The following is an 18,063-nucleotide window of genomic DNA, read 5'->3' on the forward strand; positions in this document are numbered from 1 at the left end:
TCTTAGTTCTTGCAAGCTAAGCTGGAGTCAGTCTCTCTCATTAAGGCCACATGGCCACACTGTGTCTCTTAGTTCTTGCAAGCTATGCTGGAATCAGTCACTCTCATTAAGGCCACATGGCCACACTGTGTCTCTTAGTTCTTGCAAGCTAAGCTGGAGTCAGTCTCTCTCATTAAGGCCACATGGCCACACTGTGTCTCTTAGTTCTTGCAAGCTAAGCTGGAGTCAGTCTCTCTCATTAAGGCCACATGGCCACACAGTGTATCTTAGTTCTTGCAAGTTAAGTTGGAGTCAGTCTCTCTCATTAAGGCCACATGGCCATACTGAATCTCTTAGTTCTTGCAAGCTAAGCTGGAGTGAGTCTTTCTCATTAAGGCCACATGGCCACACAGTGTCTCTTAGTTCTTGCAAGCTAAGCTGGAGTGAGTCTCTCTCATTAAGGCCACATGGCCACACTGTGTCTCTTAGTTCTTGCAAGCTAAGCTTGAGAGAGTCTCTCTCATTAAGGCCACATGGCCACACTGTGTCTCTTAGTTCTTGCAAGCTAAGCTTGAGTCAGTCTCTCTCATTAAGGCCACATGGCCACACTGTGTCTCTTAGTTCTTGCAAGCTAAGCTGGAGTCAGTCTCTCTCATTAAGGCCACATGGCCACACTGTGTCTCTTAGTTCTTGCAAGCTAAGCTGGAATCAGTCTCTCTCATTAAGGCCACATGGCCACACTGTGTCTCTTAGTTCTTGCAAGCTAAGCTGGAGTCAGTCTCTCTCATTAAGGCCACATGGCCACACTGTGTCTCTTAGTTCTTGCAAGCTAAGCTGGAGTCAGTCTCTCTCATTAAGGCTACATGGCCACACTGTCTCTTAGTTCTTGCAAGCTAAGCTGGAGTGAGTCTCTCATTAAGGCCACATGGCCACACTGTGTCTCTTAGTTCTTGCAAGCTAAGCTGGAGTGAGTCTCTCTCATTAAGGCCACATGGCCACACAGTGTATCTTAGTTCTTGCAAGTTAAGTTGGAGTCAGTCTCTCTCATTAAGGCCACATGGCCATACTGAGTCTCTTAGTTCTTGCAAGCTAAGCTGGAGTGAGTCTTTCTCATTAAGGCCACATGGCCACACAGTGTCTCTTAGTTCTTGCAAGTTAAGCTGGAATCAGTCTCTCTCATTAAGGCCACATGGCCACACTGTGTCTTTTAGTTCTTGCAAGCTAAGCTGGAGGCAGTCTCTCTCATTAAGGCCACATGGCCACACTGTGTCTCTTAGTTCTTGCAAGCTAAGCTGGAGTCAGTCTCTCTCATTAAGGCTACATGGCCACACTGTCTCTTAGTTCTTGCAAGCTAAGCTGGAGTGAGTCTCTCATTAAGGCCACATGGCCACACTGTGTCTCTTAGTTCTTGCAAGCTAAGCTGGAGTCAGTCTCTCTCATTAAGGCCACATGGCCACACTGAGTCTCTTAGTTCTTGCAAGCTAAGCTGGAGTGAGTCTTTCTCATTAAGGCCACATGGCCACACTGTGTCTCTTAGTTCTTGCAAGCTAAGCTTGAGTCAGTCTCTCTCATTAAGGCCACATGGCCACACAGTGTCTCTTAGTTCTTGCAAGCAAAGCTTGAGTCAGTCTCTCTCATTAAGGTCACATGGTCACACTGTGTCTCTTAGTTCTTGCAAGCTAAGCTGGAGTCTCTCTCATTAAGGCCACATGGCCACACAGTGTCTCTTAGTTCTTGCAAGCTTATCTGGAGTCAGTCTCATTAAGGTCACATGGTCACACTGTGTCTCTTAGTTCTTGCAAGCTAAGCTGGAGTCAGTCTCTCTCATTAAGGCCACATGGCCACACTGTGTCTCTTAGTTCTTGCAAGCTATGCTGGAATCAGTCACTCTCATTAAGGCCACATGGCCACACTGTGTCTCTTAGTTCTTGCAAGCTAAGCTGGAGTCAGTCTCTCTCATTAAGGCCACATGGCCACACTGTGTCTCTTAGTTCTTGCAAGCTAAGCTGGAGTCAGTCTCTCTCATTAAGGCCACATGGCCACACAGTGTATCTTAGTTCTTGCAAGTTAAGTTGGAGTCAGTCTCTCTCATTAAGGCCACATGGCCATACTGAATCTCTTAGTTCTTGCAAGCTAAGCTGGAGTGAGTCTTTCTCATTAAGGCCACATGGCCACACAGTGTCTCTTAGTTCTTGCAAGCTAAGCTGGAGTGAGTCTCTCTCATTAAGGCCACATGGCCACACTGTGTCTCTTAGTTCTTGCAAGCTAAGCTTGAGAGAGTCTCTCTCATTAAGGCCACATGGCCACACTGTGTCTCTTAGTTCTTGCAAGCTAAGCTTGAGTCAGTCTCTCTCATTAAGGCCACATGGCCACACAGTGTCTCTTAGTTCTTGCAAGCTAAGCTGGAGTCAGTCTCTCTCATTAAGGTCACATGGTCACACTGTGTCTCTTAGTTCTTGCAAGCTAAGCTGGAGTCAGTCTCTCTCATTAAGGCCACATGGCCACACTGTGTCTCTTAGTTCTTGCAAGCTAAGCTGGAATCAGTCTCTCTCATTAAGGCCACATGGCCACACTGTGTCTCTTAGTTCTTGCAAGCTAAGCTGGAGTCAGTCTCTCTCATTAAGGCCACATGGCCACACTGTGTCTCTTAGTTCTTGCAAGCTAAGCTGGAGTCAGTCTCTCTCATTAAGGCTACATGGCCACACTGTCTCTTAGTTCTTGCAAGCTAAGCTGGAGTGAGTCTCTCATTAAGGCCACATGGCCACACTGTGTCTCTTAGTTCTTGCAAGCTAAGCTGGAGTGAGTCTCTCATTAAGGCCACATGGCCACACTGTGTCTCTTAGTTCTTGCAAGCTAAGCTGGAGTGAGTCTCTCTCATTAAGGCCACATGGCCACACAGTGTCTCTTAGTTCTTGCAAGTTAAGTTGGAGTCAGTCTCTCTCATTAAGGCCACATGGCCATACTGAGTCTCTTAGTTCTTGCAAGCTAAGCTGGAGTGAGTCTTTCTCATTAAGGCCACATGGCCACACAGTGTCTCTTAGTTCTTGCAAGTTAAGCTGGAATCAGTCTCTCTCATTAAGGCCACATGGCCACACTGTGTCTTTTAGTTCTTGCAAGCTAAGCTGGAGGCAGTCTCTCTCATTAAGGCCACATGGCCACACTGTGTCTCTTAGTTCTTGCAAGCTAAGCTGGAGTCAGTCTCTCTCATTAAGGCTACATGGCCACACTGTCTCTTAGTTCTTGCAAGCTAAGCTGGAGTGAGTCTCTCATTAAGGCCACATGGCCACACTGTGTCTCTTAGTTCTTGCAAGCTAAGCTGGAGTGAGTCTCTCTCATTAAGGCCACATGGCCACACAGTGTCTCTTAGTTCTTGCAAGCTAAGTTGGAGTCAGTCTCTCTCATTAAGACCACATGGCCACACTGAGTCTCTTAGTTCTTGCAAGCTAAGCTGCAGTGAGTCTCTCTCATTAAGGCCACATGGCCACACAGTGTCTCTTAGTTCTTGCAAGCTAAGCTGTAGTGAGTCTCTCTTATTAAGGCCACATGGCCACACTGTGTCTCTTAGTTCTTGCAAGCTAAGCTTGAGTCAGTCTCTCTCATTAAGGCCACATGGCCACACAGTGTCTCTTAGTTCTTGCAAGCTAAGCTGGAGTCAGTCTCTCTCATTAAGGCCACATGGCCACACTGTGTCTCTTAGTTCTTGCAAGCTAAGCTGGAATCAGTCTCTCTTATTAAGGCCACATGGCCACACTGTGTCTCTTAGTTCTTGCAAGCTAAGCTGGAGTCAGTCTCTCTCATTAAGGCCACATGGCCACACTGTGTCTCTTAGTTCTTGCAAGCTAAGCTGGAGTCAGTCTCTCTCATTAAGGCTACATGGCCACACTGTCTCTTAGTTCTTTCAAGCTAAGCTGGAGTGAGTCTCTCATTAAGGCCACATGGCCACACTGTGTCTCTTAGTTCTAGCAAGCTAAGCTGGAGTGAGTCTCTCTCATTAAGGCCACATGGCCACACTGTGTCTCTTAGTTCTTGCAAGCTAAGCTGGAATCAGTCTCTCTCATTAAGGCCACATGGCCACACTGTGTCTCTTAGTTCTTGCAAGCTAAGCTGGAGTCAGTCTCTCTCATTAAGGCCACATGGCCACACTGTGTCTCTTAGTTCTTGCAAGCTAAGCTGGAGTCAGTCTCTCTCATTAAGGCTACATGGCCACACTGTCTCTTAGTTCTTGCAAGCTAATCTGGAGTGAGTCTCTCATTAAGGCCACATGGCCACACTGTGTCTCTTAGTTCTTGCAAGCTAAGCTGGAGTGAGTCTCTCTCATTAAGGCCACATGGCCACACAGTGTATCTTAGTTCTTGCAAGTTAAGTTGGAGTCAGTCTCTCTCATTAAGGCCACATGGCCATACTGAGTCTCTTAGTTCTTGCAAGCTAAGCTGGAGTGAGTCTTTCTCATTAAGGCCACATGGCCACACAGTGTCTCTCAGTTCTTGCAAGTTAAGCTGGAATCAGTCTCTCTCATTAAGGCCACATGGCCACACTGTGTCTTTTAGTTCTTGCAAGCTAAGCTGGAGGCAGTCTCTCTCATTAAGGCCACATGGCCACACTGTGTCTTTTAGTTCTTGCAAGCTAAGCTGGAGTCAGTCTCTCTCATTAAGGCTACATGGCCACACTGTCTCTTAGTTCTTGCAAGCTAAGCTGGAGTGAGTCTCTCATTAAAGCCACATGGCCACACTGTGTCTCTTAGTTCTTGCAAGCTAAGCTGGAGTGAGTCTCTCTCATTAAGGCCACATGACCACACAGTGTCTCTTAGTTCTTGCAAGCTAAGTTGGAGTCAGTCTCTCTCATTAAGGCCACATGGCCACACTGAGTCTCTTAGTTCTTGCAAGCTAAGCTGGAGTGAGTCTCTCTCATTAAGGCCACATGGCCACACAGTGTCTCTTAGTTCTTGCAAGCTAAGCTGTAGTGAGTCTCTCTTATTAAGGCCACATGGCCACACTGTGTCTCTTAGTTCTTGCAAGCTAAGCTTGAGTCAGTCTCTCTCATTAAGGCCACATGGCCACACAGTGTCTCTTAGTTCTTGCAAGCTAAGCTGGAGTCAGTCTCTCTCATTAAGGCCACATGGCCACACTGTGTCTCTTAGTTCTTGCAAGCTAAGCTGGAATCAGTCTCTCTCATTAAGGCCACATGGCCACACTGTGTCTCTTAGTTCTTGCAAGCTAAGCTGGAGTCAGTCTCTCTCATTAAGGCCACATGGCCACACTGTGTCTCTTAGTTCTTGCAAGCTAAGCTGGAGTCAGTCTCTCTCATTAAGGCTACATGGCCACACTGTCTCTTAGTTCTTGCAAGCTAAGCTGGAGTGAGTCTCTCATTAAGGCCACATGGCCACACTGTGTCTCTTAGTTCTTGCAAGCTAAGCTGGAGTGAGTCTCTCTCATTAAGGCCACATGGCCACACAGTGTCTCTTAGTTCTTGCAAGCTAAGTTGGAGTCAGTCTCTCTCATTAAGACCACATGGCCACACTGAGTCTCTTAGTTCTTGCAAGCTAAGCTGCAGTGAGTCTCTCTCATTAAGGCCACATGGCCACACAGTGTCTCTTAGTTCTTGCAAGCTAAGCTGTAGTGAGTCTCTCTTATTAAGGCCACATGGCCACACTGTGTCTCTTAGTTCTTGCAAGCTAAGCTTGAGTCAGTCTCTCTCATTAAGGCCACATGGCCACACAGTGTCTCTTAGTTCTTGCAAGCTAAGCTGGAGTCAGTCTCTCTCATTAAGGCCACATGGCCACACTGTGTCTCTTAGTTCTTGCAAGCTAAGCTGGAATCAGTCTCTCTTATTAAGGCCACATGGCCACACTGTGTCTCTTAGTTCTTGCAAGCTAAGCTGGAGTCAGTCTCTCTCATTAAGGCCACATGGCCACACTGTGTCTCTTAGTTCTTGCAAGCTAAGCTGGAGTCAGTCTCTCTCATTAAGGCTACATGGCCACACTGTCTCTTAGTTCTTTCAAGCTAAGCTGGAGTGAGTCTCTCATTAAGGCCACATGGCCACACTGTGTCTCTTAGTTCTAGCAAGCTAAGCTGGAGTGAGTCTCTCTCATTAAGGCCACATGGCCACACTGTGTCTCTTAGTTCTTGCAAGCTAAGCTGGAATCAGTCTCTCTCATTAAGGCCACATGGCCACACTGTGTCTCTTAGTTCTTGCAAGCTAAGCTGGAGTCAGTCTCTCTCATTAAGGCCACATGGCCACACTGTGTCTCTTAGTTCTTGCAAGCTAAGCTGGAGTCAGTCTCTCTCATTAAGGCTACATGGCCACACTGTCTCTTAGTTCTTGCAAGCTAATCTGGAGTGAGTCTCTCATTAAGGCCACATGGCCACACTGTGTCTCTTAGTTCTTGCAAGCTAAGCTGGAGTGAGTCTCTCTCATTAAGGCCACATGGCCACACAGTGTATCTTAGTTCTTGCAAGTTAAGTTGGAGTCAGTCTCTCTCATTAAGGCCACATGGCCATACTGAGTCTCTTAGTTCTTGCAAGCTAAGCTGGAGTGAGTCTTTCTCATTAAGGCCACATGGCCACACAGTGTCTCTCAGTTCTTGCAAGTTAAGCTGGAATCAGTCTCTCTCATTAAGGCCACATGGCCACACTGTGTCTTTTAGTTCTTGCAAGCTAAGCTGGAGGCAGTCTCTCTCATTAAGGCCACATGGCCACACTGTGTCTTTTAGTTCTTGCAAGCTAAGCTGGAGTCAGTCTCTCTCATTAAGGCTACATGGCCACACTGTCTCTTAGTTCTTGCAAGCTAAGCTGGAGTGAGTCTCTCATTAAAGCCACATGGCCACACTGTGTCTCTTAGTTCTTGCAAGCTAAGCTGGAGTGAGTCTCTCTCATTAAGGCCACATGACCACACAGTGTCTCTTAGTTCTTGCAAGCTAAGTTGGAGTCAGTCTCTCTCATTAAGGCCACATGGCCACACTGAGTCTCTTAGTTCTTGCAAGCTAAGCTGGAGTGAGTCTCTCTCATTAAGGCCACATGGCCACACAGTGTCTCTTAGTTCTTGCAAGCTAAGCTGTAGTGAGTCTCTCTTATTAAGGCCACATGGCCACACTGTGTCTCTTAGTTCTTGCAAGCTAAGCTTGAGTCAGTCTCTCTCATTAAGGCCACATGGCCACACAGTGTCTCTTAGTTCTTGCAAGCTAAGCTGGAGTCAGTCTCTCTCATTAAGGCCACATGGCCACACTGTGTCTCTTAGTTCTTGCAAGCTAAGCTGGAATCAGTCTCTCTCATTAAGGCCACATGGCCACACTGTGTCTCTTAGTTCTTGCAAGCTAAGCTGGAGTCAGTCTCTCTCATTAAGGCCACATGGCCACACTGTGTCTCTTAGTTCTTGCAAGCTAAGCTGGAGTCAGTCTCTCTCATTAAGGCTACATGGCCACACTGTCTCTTAGTTCTTTCAAGCTAAGCTGGAGTGAGTCTCTCATTAAGGCCACATGGCCACACTGTGTCTCTTAGTTCTAGCAAGCTAAGCTGGAGTGAGTCTCTCTCATTAAGGCCACATGGCCACACAGTGTATCTTAGTTCTTGCAAGTTAAGTTGGAGTCAGTCTCTCTCATTAAGGGCACATGGCCATACTGAGTCTCTTAGTTCTTGCAAGCTAAGCTGGAGTGAGTCTTTCTCATTAAGGCCACATGGCCACACAGTGTCTCTTAGTTCTTGCAAGCTAAGCTGGAGTGAGTCTCTCTCATTAAGGCCACATGGCCACACTGTGTCTCTTAGTTCTTGCAAGCTAAGCTTGAGTCAGTCTCTCTCATTAAGGCCACATGGCCACACAGTGTCTCTTAGTTCTTGCAAGCTAAGCTGGAGTGAGTCTCTCTCATTAAGGCCACATGGCCACACAGTGTCTCTTAGTTCTTGCAAGCTAAGCTGGAGTCAGTATCTCTCATTAAGGCCACATGGCCACACTGTGTCTCTTAGTTCTTGCAAGCTAAGCTGGAGTGAGTCTCTCATTAAGGCCACATGGCCACACTGTGTCTCTTAGTTCTTGCAAGCTAAGCTGGAGTCAGTCTCTCTCATTAAGGCCACATGGCCACACTGTGTCTCTTAGTTCTTGCAAGCTAAGCTGGAGTCAGTCTCTCTCATTAAGGCCACATGGCCACACTGTCTCTTAGTTCCTGCAAGCTAAGCTGGAGTGAGTCTCTCATTAAGTCCACATGGCCACACTGTGTCTCTTAGTTCTTGCAAGCTAAGCTGGAGTGAGTCTCTCTCATTAAGGCCACATGGCCACACAGTGTATCTTAGTTCTTGCAAGTTAAGTTGGAGTCAGTCTCTCTCATTAAGGCCACATGGCCACACTGAGTCTCTTAGTTCTTGCAAGCTAAGCTGGAGTGAGTCTTTCTCATTAAGGCCACATGGCCACACTGTGTCTCTTAGTTCTTGCACGCTAAGCTTGAGTCAGTCTCTCTCATTAAGGCCACATGGCCAAACAGTGTCTCTTATTTCTTGCAAGCTAAGCTTGAGTCAGTCTCTCTCATTAAGGTCACATGGTCACACTGTGTCTCTTAGTTCTTGCAAGCTAAGCTGGAGTCAGTCTCTCTCATTAAGGCCACATGGCCACACAGTGTCTCTTAGTTCTTGCAAGCTAAGCTGGAGTCAGTCTCTCTCATTAAGGCTACATGGCCACACTGTCTCTTAGTTCTTGCAAGCTAAGCTGGAGTGAGTCTCTCATTAAGGCCACATGGCCACACTGAGTCTCTTAGTTCTTGCAAGCTAAGCTGGAGTCAGTCTCTCTCATTAAGGCTACATGGCCACACTGTCTCTTAGTTCTTGCAAGCTAAGCTGGAGTGAGTCTCTCATTAAGGCCACATGGCCACACTGTGTCTCTTAGTTCTTGCAAGCTAAGCTGGAGTGAGTCTCTCTCATTAAGGCCACATGGCCACACAGTGTATCTTAGTTCTTGCAAGTTAAGTTGGAGTCAGTCTCTCTCATTAAGGCCACATGGCCATACTGAGTCTCTTAGTTCTTGCAAGCTAAGCTGGAGTGAGTCTTTCTCATTAAGGCCACATGGCCACACAGTGTCTCTCAGTTCTTGCAAGTTAAGCTGGAATCAGTCTCTCTCATTAAGGCCACATGGCCACACTGTGTCTTTTAGTTCTTGCAAGCTAAGCTGGAGGCAGTCTCTCTCATTAAGGCCACATGGCCACACTGTGTCTCTTAGTTCTTGCAAGCTAAGCTGGAGTCAGTCTCTCTCATTAAGGCTACATGGCCACACTGTCTCTTAGTTCTTGCAAGCTAAGCTGGAGTGAGTCTCTCATTAAGGCCACATGGCCACACTGTGTCTCTTAGTTCTTGCAAGCTAAGCTAGAGTGAGTCTCTCTCATTAAGGCCACATGGCCACACAGTGTCTCTTAGTTCTTGCAAGCTAAGTTGGAGTCAGTCTCTCTCATTAAGGCCACATGGCCACACTGAGTCTCTTAGTTCTTGCAAGCTAAGCTGGAGTGAGTCTCTCTCATTAAGGCCACATGGCCACACAGTGTCTCTTAGTTCTTGCAAGCTAAGCTGTAGTGAGTCTCTCTTATTAAGGCCACATGGCCACACTGTGTCTCTTAGTTCTTGCAAGCTAAGCTTGAGTCAGTCTCTCTCATTAAGGCCACATGGCCACACAGTGTCTCTTAGTTCTTGCAAGCTAAGCTGGAATCAGTCTCTCTTATTAAGGCCACATGGCCACACTGTGTCTCTTAGTTCTTGCAAGCTAAGCTGGAGTCAGTCTCTCTCATTAAGGCCACATGGCCACACAGTGTCTCTTAGTTCTTGCAAGCTAAGCTGGAGTCAGTCTCTCTCATTAAGGCCACATGGCCACACTGTGTCTCTTAGTTCTTGCAAGCTAAGCTGGAATCAGTCTCTCTTATTAAGGCCACATGGCCACACTGTGTCTCTTAGTTCTTGCAAGCTAAGCTGGAGTCAGTCTCTCTCATTAAGGCCACATGGCCACACTGTGTCTCTTAGTTCTTGCAAGCTAAGCTGGAGTCAGTCTCTCTCATTAAGGCTACATGGCCACACTGTCTCTTAGTTCTTTCAAGCTAAGCTGGAGTGAGTCTCTCATTAAGGCCACATGGCCACACTGTGTCTCTTAGTTCTAGCAAGCTAAGCTGGAGTGAGTCTCTCTCATTAAGGCCACATGGCCACACTGTGTCTCTTAGTTCTTGCAAGCTAAGCTGGAATCAGTCTCTCTCATTAAGGCCACATGGCCACACTGTGTCTCTTAGTTCTTGCAAGCTAAGCTGGAGTCAGTCTCTCTCATTAAGGCCACATGGCCACACTGTGTCTCTTAGTTCTTGCAAGCTAAGCTGGAGTCAGTCTCTCTCATTAAGGCTACATGGCCACACTGTCTCTTAGTTCTTGCAAGCTAATCTGGAGTGAGTCTCTCATTAAGGCCACATGGCCACACTGTGTCTCTTAGTTCTTGCAAGCTAAGCTGGAGTGAGTCTCTCTCATTAAGGCCACATGGCCACACAGTGTATCTTAGTTCTTGCAAGTTAAGTTGGAGTCAGTCTCTCTCATTAAGGCCACATGGCCATACTGAGTCTCTTAGTTCTTGCAAGCTAAGCTGGAGTGAGTCTTTCTCATTAAGGCCACATGGCCACACAGTGTCTCTCAGTTCTTGCAAGTTAAGCTGGAATCAGTCTCTCTCATTAAGGCCACATGGCCACACTGTGTCTTTTAGTTCTTGCAAGCTAAGCTGGAGGCAGTCTCTCTCATTAAGGCCACATGGCCACACTGTGTCTTTTAGTTCTTGCAAGCTAAGCTGGAGTCAGTCTCTCTCATTAAGGCTACATGGCCACACTGTCTCTTAGTTCTTGCAAGCTAAGCTGGAGTGAGTCTCTCATTAAAGCCACATGGCCACACTGTGTCTCTTAGTTCTTGCAAGCTAAGCTGGAGTGAGTCTCTCTCATTAAGGCCACATGACCACACAGTGTCTCTTAGTTCTTGCAAGCTAAGTTGGAGTCAGTCTCTCTCATTAAGGCCACATGGCCACACTGAGTCTCTTAGTTCTTGCAAGCTAAGCTGGAGTGAGTCTCTCTCATTAAGGCCACATGGCCACACAGTGTCTCTTAGTTCTTGCAAGCTAAGCTGTAGTGAGTCTCTCTTATTAAGGCCACATGGCCACACTGTGTCTCTTAGTTCTTGCAAGCTAAGCTTGAGTCAGTCTCTCTCATTAAGGCCACATGGCCACACAGTGTCTCTTAGTTCTTGCAAGCTAAGCTGGAGTCAGTCTCTCTCATTAAGGCCACATGGCCACACTGTGTCTCTTAGTTCTTGCAAGCTAAGCTGGAATCAGTCTCTCTCATTAAGGCCACATGGCCACACTGTGTCTCTTAGTTCTTGCAAGCTAAGCTGGAGTCAGTCTCTCTCATTAAGGCCACATGGCCACACTGTGTCTCTTAGTTCTTGCAAGCTAAGCTGGAGTCAGTCTCTCTCATTAAGGCTACATGGCCACACTGTCTCTTAGTTCTTTCAAGCTAAGCTGGAGTGAGTCTCTCATTAAGGCCACATGGCCACACTGTGTCTCTTAGTTCTAGCAAGCTAAGCTGGAGTGAGTCTCTCTCATTAAGGCCACATGGCCACACAGTGTATCTTAGTTCTTGCAAGTTAAGTTGGAGTCAGTCTCTCTCATTAAGGGCACATGGCCATACTGAGTCTCTTAGTTCTTGCAAGCTAAGCTGGAGTGAGTCTTTCTCATTAAGGCCACATGGCCACACAGTGTCTCTTAGTTCTTGCAAGCTAAGCTGGAGTGAGTCTCTCTCATTAAGGCCACATGGCCACACTGTGTCTCTTAGTTCTTGCAAGCTAAGCTTGAGTCAGTCTCTCTCATTAAGGCCACATGGCCACACAGTGTCTCTTAGTTCTTGCAAGCTAAGCTGGAGTGAGTCTCTCTCATTAAGGCCACATGGCCACACAGTGTCTCTTAGTTCTTGCAAGCTAAGCTGGAGTCAGTATCTCTCATTAAGGCCACATGGCCACACTGTGTCTCTTAGTTCTTGCAAGCTAAGCTGGAGTGAGTCTCTCATTAAGGCCACATGGCCACACTGTGTCTCTTAGTTCTTGCAAGCTAAGCTGGAGTCAGTCTCTCTCATTAAGGCCACATGGCCACACTGTGTCTCTTAGTTCTTGCAAGCTAAGCTGGAGTCAGTCTCTCTCATTAAGGCCACATGGCCACACTGTCTCTTAGTTCCTGCAAGCTAAGCTGGAGTGAGTCTCTCATTAAGTCCACATGGCCACACTGTGTCTCTTAGTTCTTGCAAGCTAAGCTGGAGTGAGTCTCTCTCATTAAGGCCACATGGCCACACAGTGTATCTTAGTTCTTGCAAGTTAAGTTGGAGTCAGTCTCTCTCATTAAGGCCACATGGCCACACTGAGTCTCTTAGTTCTTGCAAGCTAAGCTGGAGTGAGTCTTTCTCATTAAGGCCACATGGCCACACTGTGTCTCTTAGTTCTTGCACGCTAAGCTTGAGTCAGTCTCTCTCATTAAGGCCACATGGCCAAACAGTGTCTCTTATTTCTTGCAAGCTAAGCTTGAGTCAGTCTCTCTCATTAAGGTCACATGGTCACACTGTGTCTCTTAGTTCTTGCAAGCTAAGCTGGAGTCAGTCTCTCTCATTAAGGCCACATGGCCACACAGTGTCTCTTAGTTCTTGCAAGCTAAGCTGGAGTCAGTCTCTCTCATTAAGGCTACATGGCCACACTGTCTCTTAGTTCTTGCAAGCTAAGCTGGAGTGAGTCTCTCATTAAGGCCACATGGCCACACTGAGTCTCTTAGTTCTTGCAAGCTAAGCTGGAGTCAGTCTCTCTCATTAAGGCTACATGGCCACACTGTCTCTTAGTTCTTGCAAGCTAAGCTGGAGTGAGTCTCTCATTAAGGCCACATGGCCACACTGTGTCTCTTAGTTCTTGCAAGCTAAGCTGGAGTGAGTCTCTCTCATTAAGGCCACATGGCCACACAGTGTATCTTAGTTCTTGCAAGTTAAGTTGGAGTCAGTCTCTCTCATTAAGGCCACATGGCCATACTGAGTCTCTTAGTTCTTGCAAGCTAAGCTGGAGTGAGTCTTTCTCATTAAGGCCACATGGCCACACAGTGTCTCTCAGTTCTTGCAAGTTAAGCTGGAATCAGTCTCTCTCATTAAGGCCACATGGCCACACTGTGTCTTTTAGTTCTTGCAAGCTAAGCTGGAGGCAGTCTCTCTCATTAAGGCCACATGGCCACACTGTGTCTCTTAGTTCTTGCAAGCTAAGCTGGAGTCAGTCTCTCTCATTAAGGCTACATGGCCACACTGTCTCTTAGTTCTTGCAAGCTAAGCTGGAGTGAGTCTCTCATTAAGGCCACATGGCCACACTGTGTCTCTTAGTTCTTGCAAGCTAAGCTAGAGTGAGTCTCTCTCATTAAGGCCACATGGCCACACAGTGTCTCTTAGTTCTTGCAAGCTAAGTTGGAGTCAGTCTCTCTCATTAAGGCCACATGGCCACACTGAGTCTCTTAGTTCTTGCAAGCTAAGCTGGAGTGAGTCTCTCTCATTAAGGCCACATGGCCACACAGTGTCTCTTAGTTCTTGCAAGCTAAGCTGTAGTGAGTCTCTCTTATTAAGGCCACATGGCCACACTGTGTCTCTTAGTTCTTGCAAGCTAAGCTTGAGTCAGTCTCTCTCATTAAGGCCACATGGCCACACAGTGTCTCTTAGTTCTTGCAAGCTAAGCTGGAGTCAGTCTCTCTCATTAAGGCCACATGGCCACACTGTGTCTCTTAGTTCTTTCAAGCTAAGCTGGAATCAGTCTCTCTCATTAAGGCCACATGGCCACACTGTGTCTCTTAGTTCTTGCAAGCTAAGCTGGAGTCAGTCTCTCTCATTAAGGCCACATGGCCACACTGTGTCTCTTAGTTCTTGCAAGCTAAGCTGGAGTCAGTCTCTCTCATTAAGGCTACATGGCCACACTGTCTCTTAGTTCTTTCAAGCTAAGCTGGAGTGAGTCTCTCATTAAGGCCACATGGCCACACTGTGTCTCTTAGTTCTAGCAAGCTAAGCTGGAGTGAGTCTCTCTCATTAAGGCCACATGGCCACACAGTGTATCTTAGTTCTTGCAAGTTAAGTTGGAGTCAGTCTCTCTCATTAAGGCCACATGGCCATACTGAGTCTCTTAGTTCTTGCAAGCTAAGCTGGAGTGAGTCTTTCTCATTAAGGCCACATGGCCACACAGTGTCTCTTAGTTCTTGCAAGCTAAGCTGGAGTAAGTCTCTCTCATTAAGGCCAAATGGCCACACTGTGTCTCTTAGTTCTTGCAAGCTAAGCTTGAGTCAGTCTCTCTCATTAAGGCCACATGGCCACACAGTGTCTCTTAGTTCTTGCAAGCTAAGCTGGAGTGAGTCTCTCTCATTAAGGCCACATGGCCACACAGTGTCTCTTAGTTCTTGCAAGCTAAGCTGGAGTCAGTCTCTCTCATTAAGGCCACATGGCCACACTGTGTCTCTTAGTTCTTGCAAGCTAAGCTTGAGTCAGTCTCTCTCATTAAGGCCACATGGCCACACAGTGTCTCTTAGTTCTTGCAAGCAAAGCTTGAGTCAGTCTCTCTCATTAAGGTCACATGGTCACACTGTGTCTCTTAGTTCTTGCAAGCTAAGCTGGAGTCTCTCTCATTAAGGCCACATGGCCACACAGTGTCTCTTAGTTCTTGCAAGCTTATCTGGAGTCAGTCTCATTAAGGTCACATGGTCACACTGTGTCTCTTAGTTCTTGCAAGCTAAGCTGGAGTCAGTCTCTCTCATTAAGGCCACATGGCCACACTGTGTCTCTTAGTTCTTGCAAGCTATGCTGGAATCAGTCACTCTCATTAAGGCCACATGGCCACACTGTGTCTCTTAGTTCTTGCAAGCTAAGCTGGAGTCAGTCTCTCTCATTAAGGCCACATGGCCACACTGTGTCTCTTAGTTCTTGCAAGCTAAGCTGGAGTCAGTCTCTCTCATTAAGGCCACATGGCCACACAGTGTATCTTAGTTCTTGCAAGTTAAGTTGGAGTCAGTCTCTCTCATTAAGGCCACATGGCCATACTGAATCTCTTAGTTCTTGCAAGCTAAGCTGGAGTGAGTCTTTCTCATTAAGGCCACATGGCCACACAGTGTCTCTTAGTTCTTGCAAGCTAAGCTGGAGTGAGTCTCTCTCATTAAGGCCACATGGCCACACTGTGTCTCTTAGTTCTTGCAAGCTAAGCTTGAGAGAGTCTCTCTCATTAAGGCCACATGGCCACACTGTGTCTCTTAGTTCTTGCAAGCTAAGCTTGAGTCAGTCTCTCTCATTAAGGCCACATGGCCACACAGTGTCTCTTAGTTCTTGCAAGCTAAGCTGGAGTCAGTCTCTCTCATTAAGGTCACATGGTCACACTGTGTCTCTTAGTTCTTGCAAGCTAAGCTGGAGTCAGTCTCTCTCATTAAGGCCACATGACCACACTGTGTCTCTTAGTTCTTGCAAGCTAAGCTGGAATCAGTCTCTCTCATTAAGGCCACATGGCCACACTGTGTCTCTTAGTTCTTGCAAGCTAAGCTGGAGTCAGTCTCTCTCATTAAGGCCACATGGCCACACTGTGTCTCTTAGTTCTTGCAAGCTAAGCTGGAGTCAGTCTCTCTCATTAAGGCTACATGGCCACACTGTCTCTTAGTTCTTGCAAGCTAAGCTGGAGTGAGTCTCTCATTAAGGCCACATGGCCACACTGTGTCTCTTAGTTCTTGCAAGCTAAGCTGGAGTGAGTCTCTCATTAAGGCCACATGGCCACACTGTGTCTCTTAGTTCTTGCAAGCTAAGCTGGAGTGAGTCTCTCTCATTAAGGCCACATGGCCACACAGTGTCTCTTAGTTCTTGCAAGTTAAGTTGGAGTCAGTCTCTCTCATTAAGGCCACATGGCCATACTGAGTCTCTTAGTTCTTGCAAGCTAAGCTGGAGTGAGTCTTTCTCATTAAGGCCACATGGCCACACAGTGTCTCTTAGTTCTTGCAAGTTAAGCTGGAATCAGTCTCTCTCATTAAGGCCACATGGCCACACTGTGTCTTTTAGTTCTTGCAAGCTAAGCTGGAGGCAGTCTCTCTCATTAAGGCCACATGGCCACACTGTGTCTCTTAGTTCTTGCAAGCTAAGCTGGAGTCAGTCTCTCTCATTAAGGCTACATGGCCACACTGTCTCTTAGTTCTTGCAAGCTAAGCTGGAGTGAGTCTCTCATTAAGGCCACATGGCCACACTGTGTCTCTTAGTTCTTGCAAGCTAAGCTGGAGTGAGTCTCTCTCATTAAGGCCACATGGCCACACAGTGTCTCTTAGTTCTTGCAAGCTAAGTTGGAGTCAGTCTCTCTCATTAAGACCACATGGCCACACTGAGTCTCTTAGTTCTTGCAAGCTAAGCTGCAGTGAGTCTCTCTCATTAAGGCCACATGGCCACACAGTGTCTCTTAGTTCTTGCAAGCTAAGCTGGAGTCAGTCTCTCTCATTAAGGCCACATGGCCACACTGTGTCTCTTAGTTCTTGCAAGCTAAGCTGGAATCAGTCTCTCTTATTAAGGCCACATGGCCACACTGTGTCTCTTAGTTCTTGCAAGCTAAGCTGGAGTCAGTCTCTCTCATTAAGGCCACATGGCCACACTGTGTCTCTTAGTTCTTGCAAGCTAAGCTGGAGTCAGTCTCTCTCATTAAGGCTACATGGCCACACTGTCTCTTAGTTCTTTCAAGCTAAGCTGGAGTGAGTCTCTCATTAAGGCCACATGGCCACACTGTGTCTCTTAGTTCTAGCAAGCTAAGCTGGAGTGAGTCTCTCTCATTAAGGCCACATGGCCACACTGTGTCTCTTAGTTCTTGCAAGCTAAGCTGGAATCAGTCTCTCTCATTAAGGCCACATGGCCACACTGTGTCTCTTAGTTCTTGCAAGCTAAGCTGGAGTCAGTCTCTCTCATTAAGGCCACATGGCCACACTGTGTCTCTTAGTTCTTGCAAGCTAAGCTGGAGTCAGTCTCTCTCATTAAGGCTACATGGCCACACTGTCTCTTAGTTCTTGCAAGCTAATCTGGAGTGAGTCTCTCATTAAGGCCACATGGCCACACTGTGTCTCTTAGTTCTTGCAAGCTAAGCTGGAGTGAGTCTCTCTCATTAAGGCCACATGGCCACACAGTGTATCTTAGTTCTTGCAAGTTAAGTTGGAGTCAGTCTCTCTCATTAAGGCCACATGGCCATACTGAGTCTCTTAGTTCTTGCAAGCTAAGCTGGAGTGAGTCTTTCTCATTAAGGCCACATGGCCACACAGTGTCTCTCAGTTCTTGCAAGTTAAGCTGGAATCAGTCTCTCTCATTAAGGCCACATGGCCACACTGTGTCTTTTAGTTCTTGCAAGCTAAGCTGGAGGCAGTCTCTCTCATTAAGGCCACATGGCCACACTGTGTCTTTTAGTTCTTGCAAGCTAAGCTGGAGTCAGTCTCTCTCATTAAGGCTACATGGCCACACTGTCTCTTAGTTCTTGCAAGCTAAGCTGGAGTGAGTCTCTCATTAAGGCCACATGGCCACACTGTGTCTCTTAGTTCTTGCAAGCTAAGCTGGAGTGAGTCTCTCTCATTAAGGCCACATGGCCACACAGTGTCTCTTAGTTCTTGCAAGCTAAGTTGGAGTCAGTCTCTCTCATTAAGGCCACATGGCCACACTGAGTCTCTTAGTTCTTGCAAGCTAAGCTGGAGTGAGTCTCTCTCATTAAGGCCACATGGCCACACAGTGTCTCTTAGTTCTTGCAAGCTAAGCTGTAGTGAGTCTCTCTTATTAAGGCCACATGGCCACACTGTGTCTCTTAGTTCTTGCAAGCTAAGCTTGAGTCAGTCTCTCTCATTAAGGCCACATGGCCACACAGTGTCTCTTAGTTCTTGCAAGCTAAGCTGGAGTCAGTCTCTCTCATTAAGGCCACATGGCCACACTGTGTCTCTTAGTTCTTGCAAGCTAAGCTGGAATCAGTCTCTCTCATTAAGGCCACATGGCCACACTGTGTCTCTTAGTTCTTGCAAGCTAAGCTGGAGTCAGTCTCTCTCATTAAGGCCACATGGCCA

Source organism: Petromyzon marinus, chromosome 11 (genome assembly GCF_048934315.1).
Source record: "Petromyzon marinus isolate PM22_M1 ecotype Great Lakes invasive population chromosome 11, UKy_Petmar_22M1.pri1.0, whole genome shotgun sequence".
In the NCBI taxonomy this organism is placed as follows: Eukaryota; Metazoa; Chordata; class Hyperoartia; order Petromyzontiformes; family Petromyzontidae; genus Petromyzon; species Petromyzon marinus.